This window comes from Gossypium arboreum, chromosome 6 (genome assembly GCF_025698485.1).
Source record: "Gossypium arboreum isolate Shixiya-1 chromosome 6, ASM2569848v2, whole genome shotgun sequence".
NCBI classification, from domain to species: Eukaryota; Viridiplantae; Streptophyta; class Magnoliopsida; order Malvales; family Malvaceae; genus Gossypium; species Gossypium arboreum.
Window position 1 is genome coordinate 84,492,318 of NC_069075.1, and position 6,471 is coordinate 84,498,788.

Here is a 6,471-nt window from a genome sequence, read left to right on the forward strand (position 1 = left end):
GAACCCGACAATTTTAGTTAATTTTTGTTCCATAAGAAAAAGGGGGTGAAATTATGAAATAGGACCTATGTGAAAATGTTTGAAAATGCTATAGGCTAAATTGAAGTGGCCAAATAAATAGGAGTGCAAAATAGGAGGATTTGCATGACAAACCTCCCATTTTACATGAAGTGGCTAGCCATCATGTTGTTGTAGACAAAATGAACACTTGATATCCATAATTTACGGTACAAATTGATACAAATTGATAATAGGTTAGGTAAATGTTTCATGATAATAGGTTAGGTAAGTGTTCCATGATAATAGGTTAGGTAAATGTTCCATGATAATAAGTTAGGTAAATGTTCCATGATAATGGGTTAGGTAAATGTTTCATGATAATGGGTTAGGTAAATGTTTCATGATAAGAATTTCATGTCTTTTGTATTAAAGAATTAAATGGATGAAATATGAAGTTTTATTAAAAGAAAAGGGGTGAAAAGAACAAAGTTTTGTCCATCTTTGTTCATCATAGCTGAAAGTTAGAGAAGAGAAAGAGAGGAGAAAGCTCTTGAGTATTTGGTCATTAGGAGGAGGAAAATTGAAGGTAAGTTCTTGGTACCTTGCTTCTATCTTGAGGTTCATGAGTTCTTCTTGATTCTACCTTAACTCTTGAAGTATATTTTGATTTTTAGTTGTGTTGTGAGCATTTGGTCATGAATTAAAATGAAGGAAATGGTTGTTGTTTCATGTTCTTTTGATGAAAAATGGAAGATATGTGAAGTTCCAAACAAATGAGCATGCATGTGCCTTAGATGCTAAAGGGAAAAATCGGCTAACATGTTGTGCTTTAAAATGATGAAATTGAGATTATGCTTAAGTAAAAATCATAGATATGTGATGATTGATTGGTGATATACATGTTTAAATAACATGCATGCAAGATAGGTGTATGAAAGAGTGATTTGGTAATAAATCTGCTTGGGACAGCAGCAGTAACGTGACTTTGGAAAATCACCATAAATTGTGGGAGATGAGTTAGAAGCTGAATAAACTATGTAATTAAAGCTTATTGAGTCTAGTTTCTAATGAAATAAACAAGAACATATTTTGAATTCTGTAAAATGAGAAATTTGATTCGTAATGAAGAGTGATCAGATTAGTCAAACAGTGAAACATGAGAAACTTTGAGAAAAATCTGGTATTGATTGACTAAACCAAAAACTCTGAAAATTTTATGGATAGAAGATATATGAGTCTATTTCCAGGGAAAATTAACGGAACTTGATTTGGAGTTTCGTAGCTCCAGTTATAAATGATTTAGTGACTATTGCTCAGGAAGACAGCTTGCAGTGAAATTATGATTATGTGGTAAACATTAACAAAAATTTGTTAATGAGTTGCTTATTGATTTCTTATAAGCTTACTATGATCTGTAGGTGTGGTTGGCCGAATATTGTAAGGGGTTAATATGTAGTTTGTATTTGAATAGTTAGATTAACGTGTTAGTAATCCAATTGTAGGCGGTTCGTGTGTGGATCTCGTCAGCATATCGTCGCAAACAGGTGTGTAACTAACACCCTCTTTCTTAGTCTAGATCGGCAAAAGCCGAAAAGCCGAAATGCCGAAAACTGGTATTTTGTAGATTTGCGAGTGTGCGAATGCTCGTGAGGTAAATCGATTAATGTTTTTGGTAAGCTGCAATGTTTGGACTGCAAAGTGCATGATTTCTATGCCCTCGATATTTTTGGGCTTAATGGGCCAAAATTGGAATGATGTGTAACACCCCAAACCCGAGACCATCGCCGGTGTCGGACCCGAGGGGTTAACAAGCCAAGTTCACATGTTTTTGCCCACCAATTTGACATTTCCAGTCAGGCTGGAAAACTGCGTCACTGTCGCCTTAAAAATCATATCTCGAGTTTCAAAACTCGGGAACTTGTTTCGTAAATTTTCCCTGAATGTAGACTCATATATACATCCATGGTTTTATTTCTAGGATTTTTGGTCGGGCCAATTGGTACAGTTTATTAGTTAAAGTTACCCATGTTACAGGGATCGACTGCTCTGACCTTCGCGCGGTATAACTTGAATATCTCTCTGTACAGGGCTTTAATGCTGGTGTCGTTTGTTTCTAATGAAACTAGACTCAAAATTGATTCTGTACATATAAGGTATGTCTCCTAATTCTTTTTAGATAATTTATAGTGAATTTTTAAAGTTGCGACAGGGAACCCAGAAACCATTCTGGCCCTGTCTCACAATAGCTTTAATATCTCTTAACCTGTAACTCCTATGACCATTTCGTTTCTTCCATATGAAAATAGACTCATCAAGGTTAATTTACATAGCTTATTCACTATTTAATTCCATTCCTATGAATTTTGGTGATTTTTCACATTCACGCCACTGCAGCTGGCAGCATCTGTTTTAAGGTAGGACTTACCTATTTGGTAGTCTCCATGATTCAACTAGTCTTGCCATACATAGGTTCATATATGATCATTTTAACCATGCCAATGGCTGATCATATGACCAACATTCCCATTTCAAGCCATAGCCACATCATGACACCAAATATATACATACAACCCACAATTAGTCTAAGTTCATGCTTCCTTTTCGAGCCATTTTCGCATGGCCGTACATACTTACATTACAACATATTTAACAAACAAGGGTAGTCCTATACATGCCATCTCAAGTTCAACCAAAAATTTATACCAAAATGGAGGCTTGATACTGTGGATGACTTCGACTTCAACGATCCCAAATCCGATTGCCTCGGCGAAATCTAGAAAACGAGAGCCAAAGCAACGGGGGGAATGCTACTCTCTCACACATTTTTTTCATTCTTTTCTTACCCATGCTTATTTGTTTATTATTTCTCCCTAATGCCCAACAAAACATGTTTCATGACATGTTTAGCCCATATCTCTTTGTCATGGCCGCCATCACTTGTAAAAGGGAATTTGACATGCAAGTCCATTATTTTGCATGCATGCTCTAATTAGTCATCACACATTTCCTATCGTACTTTCAAAGTTCACTACTAAGTCCTTTCTAGTGGAATTCACCTTTATAACACTAAATCAATCATCATAAAATGTCATACATGAGCACACACATATTATAGGCATCAAAATAAATTTTTAATTATTTTTATGCCTCGGTTTTGTGGTCCCGAAACCACATTCCGACTAGGGTCAATTTTGGGCTGTCACATGATGGGCCAACGGGCCCAATTCGGTAAGAACCCTCGGTACGTGATTCTATTAGTACGTGAAAAGTAGGAATATGCATGAAAAACCCTAAAATAGATAAATTACTGAAATACCTTTAAAAGTGGAAAATTTACAGTTTTACCCCTAGTAGATAAATTACCGAAATACCCCTAGGGTTAAATTGACCTAAATGCATGTTTGATTTGTTGTTATTTATTGCATGCCATGTTGTTATTATCGATGCATGGGATTGAGATATTGACGGAGGAAGTACTGAAAGTGGCTTGTCCACGTCTTGGAGGCTTTGCCTCAATTCTTGATAATCGAGACAAAAGGCAAGAATCTGTGGAGTGTTAATTTGGGTGGGTGAGCTATTCCCCACATGGAGTGTATGGCTGGTATGGGTGGAGTGTAGTGGTTGGTGGGTTGAGTAGTCTCCCAAATGGGCTTGCATATGTTTCTGATGTTGCATGTATTTTGAAATGGGCCTATGGGCCATACATTATCTGAATAAGGGCTAAGGCCGGTTTATTATAATCTGAAAGGGCTCGCCCAGACCATTTATACTGAATGGGCTTAGGCCCAATAGGCTTGAGTGACTTGGGCTTTGAATGGGTTTTCCTTACACACCGAGTTTCCCCAAACTCACCCTTTTATTTTCATCCACGCAGAAATCCCCAACCATAGTGGGCTTGGAGTGTGAGGGAATTGAAGTGGCCACCCGCTCGAAAGTTTGATTTTCTTACGTGAACTGGACATCCTTTTATTTACGTTTCAAGTTTTTGGGCTTTTAAATGTAATAAGGCCGCTTAATTATTTTTATGGTTTTAATATGTATTACTAAGATAGGTAATACTTATATTTAACTATTGAAATTGGATAGCTTTAGGCGTGTTTTCAAAAACAACAGTTGATTTCAAAATAACATGACAACAAGCAAAGCTTGACAATGAAAGTATTTTCCAAAATTAATCACTTTTCCTAAAAATCGGTTTCCTAGAAATATCCATGACGTTAAGGTGTGGCAATGGCGGTATGCATGTCTAGGATTGGATCCGAAGGAGCTTGGTATAGCGGTCAGATGGACTCACCACCTCTTTTCCGGTTTCCTACCGGTGCATGACTTCCATTCACTTTAACCTATAATGAAATTATCTTTTAAAACACTAAGTAAGTTTTTTGGATCAACAATAGAAATTATTTTGAACGCTTGATGTGGCATGTCGGATCGGCCATAACGTCTGGCGGGTTTGGGGTGCTACATTTAGTGGTATCGAGCCAGATTACAACAACTCGGTACGTGGAATGGGTTTACAAAATTTAGATCTTGAAAACAAAATTTTATAAAGATTGTGAAAACGCGATTTTGAAAATTTAGATCTTTAGAAGGTGGCATTCGAATCTCCTACCAAGCACGTAAGTATTACTCGAACTCTTCGAATATTTTTCGACTTATCATGCATCTTGAAATCCTACTAGGATACTCTAGATAGGATGATACTAAAACCATAGGAAAATCTGATAAGAGACTGAAACTGTAGCTAGACTTCGATTCTGCGAAAACAAACTTTGAATTACTGTCTGATTCATAAAACATCTGTAATAAACACTGGAATATTGAATTGATGCATAAAAATTCGTAATCAAGATAAATTGATATGAGTACGAGAGCTACTCGGGGAAGAGGCCGTGGTCGAGGCCGAGGTAGTACTCAAGCTGGATCTTCGTCTTCTGAACACATACCCACTGGAGTAGCACGACCACCACCGATGGATGAGAATGGGCCATATGATAGGGCCGCCGAGGATGATGCCCATCACGAGCAATGCTTCGTGTTCGAAAAGGGTTCTTTGGAGCAAGTTCGAACACGAAATTGGGGATCTATTTCAATGACTTTGGGACTAACGAACGAGAGATCTTTAAGGCGTGTCGGTATAGCCCGAATGTGGCGGAATATTGGTTGGAGGCCACGAGCGGATTATGGACAACTTGGACCGCTCTGAGGAGATTGTGAGTGGGGTATCTGTACTAAGTCCCTTGGGTCACTTTCGGTTAGGGTAGACAAATTGTATAGGAATGTACCCTTAGAAACTCAAGGTAAGATTTTCCTGGAGATCGATGGAGTTACCATTCGGAGAGTTTGATCTCATTTTAGGAATGGGTGGCTTGTTAAGCATAAGCGACTACGGATTGTCTTGCTAAGCGAATGGTGTTAAGGACCACAAAGGATGAGGAGGTTATGGTGATAGGTGAGCAAAGGGATTATTTGTCCAATGTGGTGTCGGCATTAAGAGCCGAAAAGTGGATTCGGAAAGGTTGTGAGGTCTATTTGGCATTTGTAAGTCAGTCAGAAGAGGAGGGACCGACGGTGGATAAGGTTAGGACCGTAAAGAAGTTCCAAGATGTTTTTAGGAGGAGCTTCGAGGATTGCCTCCGAATCGAGAAGTTGAGTTTGGAATAGATTTGTTGCCTGAAATGGCGCCTGTGTCAATCACACCGTATATGATGGCACCAAGGAGTTAGTAGAGTTAAATGCTCAAATCCAAGAGTTGTTGGATAGGGGCTTTATTAGGCCAAACGTGTCTCCATGGGGAGCACCAGTGCTATTCGTGAAGAAGAAGGATGGTACAATGCGGATGTGCATTGATTATCGCCAGTTGAACAAACTGATAATTAAGAATAAGTATCCACTGCCAAGGATTGACGAGCTATTCGACTAGCTTAGAGGAGCTTCGTATTTTCCAAGATCGACCTTCGATCCGGATATCATCGATTAAGGGTCAAGGAGGCGATATCCAAAAGGCGACATTCGGGACTCGGTATGGTCATTACGAGTTTACGGTTATGCCATTTGGACTAACGAACGCCTCTGCGGCGTTTATGGATCGATGAATCGTGTGTTCCAACCATTTTGGATCAGTTCATATTCATCTTTATTGACGATATCTGGTATATTCGAAACTAAAACGAAACATGATGAGCATCTCCGTATAGTGCTGTAAGTATTAAGGGAGAAGGAACTCTTTGTAAAGTTTAGCAAGTGTGAATTTTGGTTGAGGAGGTAACTTTCTTAGGACATGTGGTCTCTGCGAGGGATTAAAGTGGACCCTCGAGAAAATTGAAGGGATTTTGGAATGGAAGCCGCCTAGGTCAGTGTCGGAAATACGGAGTTTCCTAGGACTGGCAAGATACTACAGAAGGTTTGTGGAAGATTTTTTTGTGATGGCAGCACCCCTGATAAAACTCATAAAGAAAGGAGTACCGTTTG

General features: G+C 38.7%; 1 long non-coding RNA gene across 1 annotated transcript; it reads left to right on the forward strand.

Moving 5' to 3' along the window:
• The first annotated feature begins 462 nt into the window (after positions 1-462).
• On the forward strand, positions 463-2,215 carry LOC128293879 (uncharacterized). The gene is made up of 3 exons (XR_008283996.1): positions 463-586; positions 1,503-1,544; positions 2,088-2,215. It is a non-coding gene; the product is annotated as an uncharacterized LOC128293879 (long non-coding RNA).
• Positions 2,216-6,471: the final 4,256 nt, after the last annotated feature.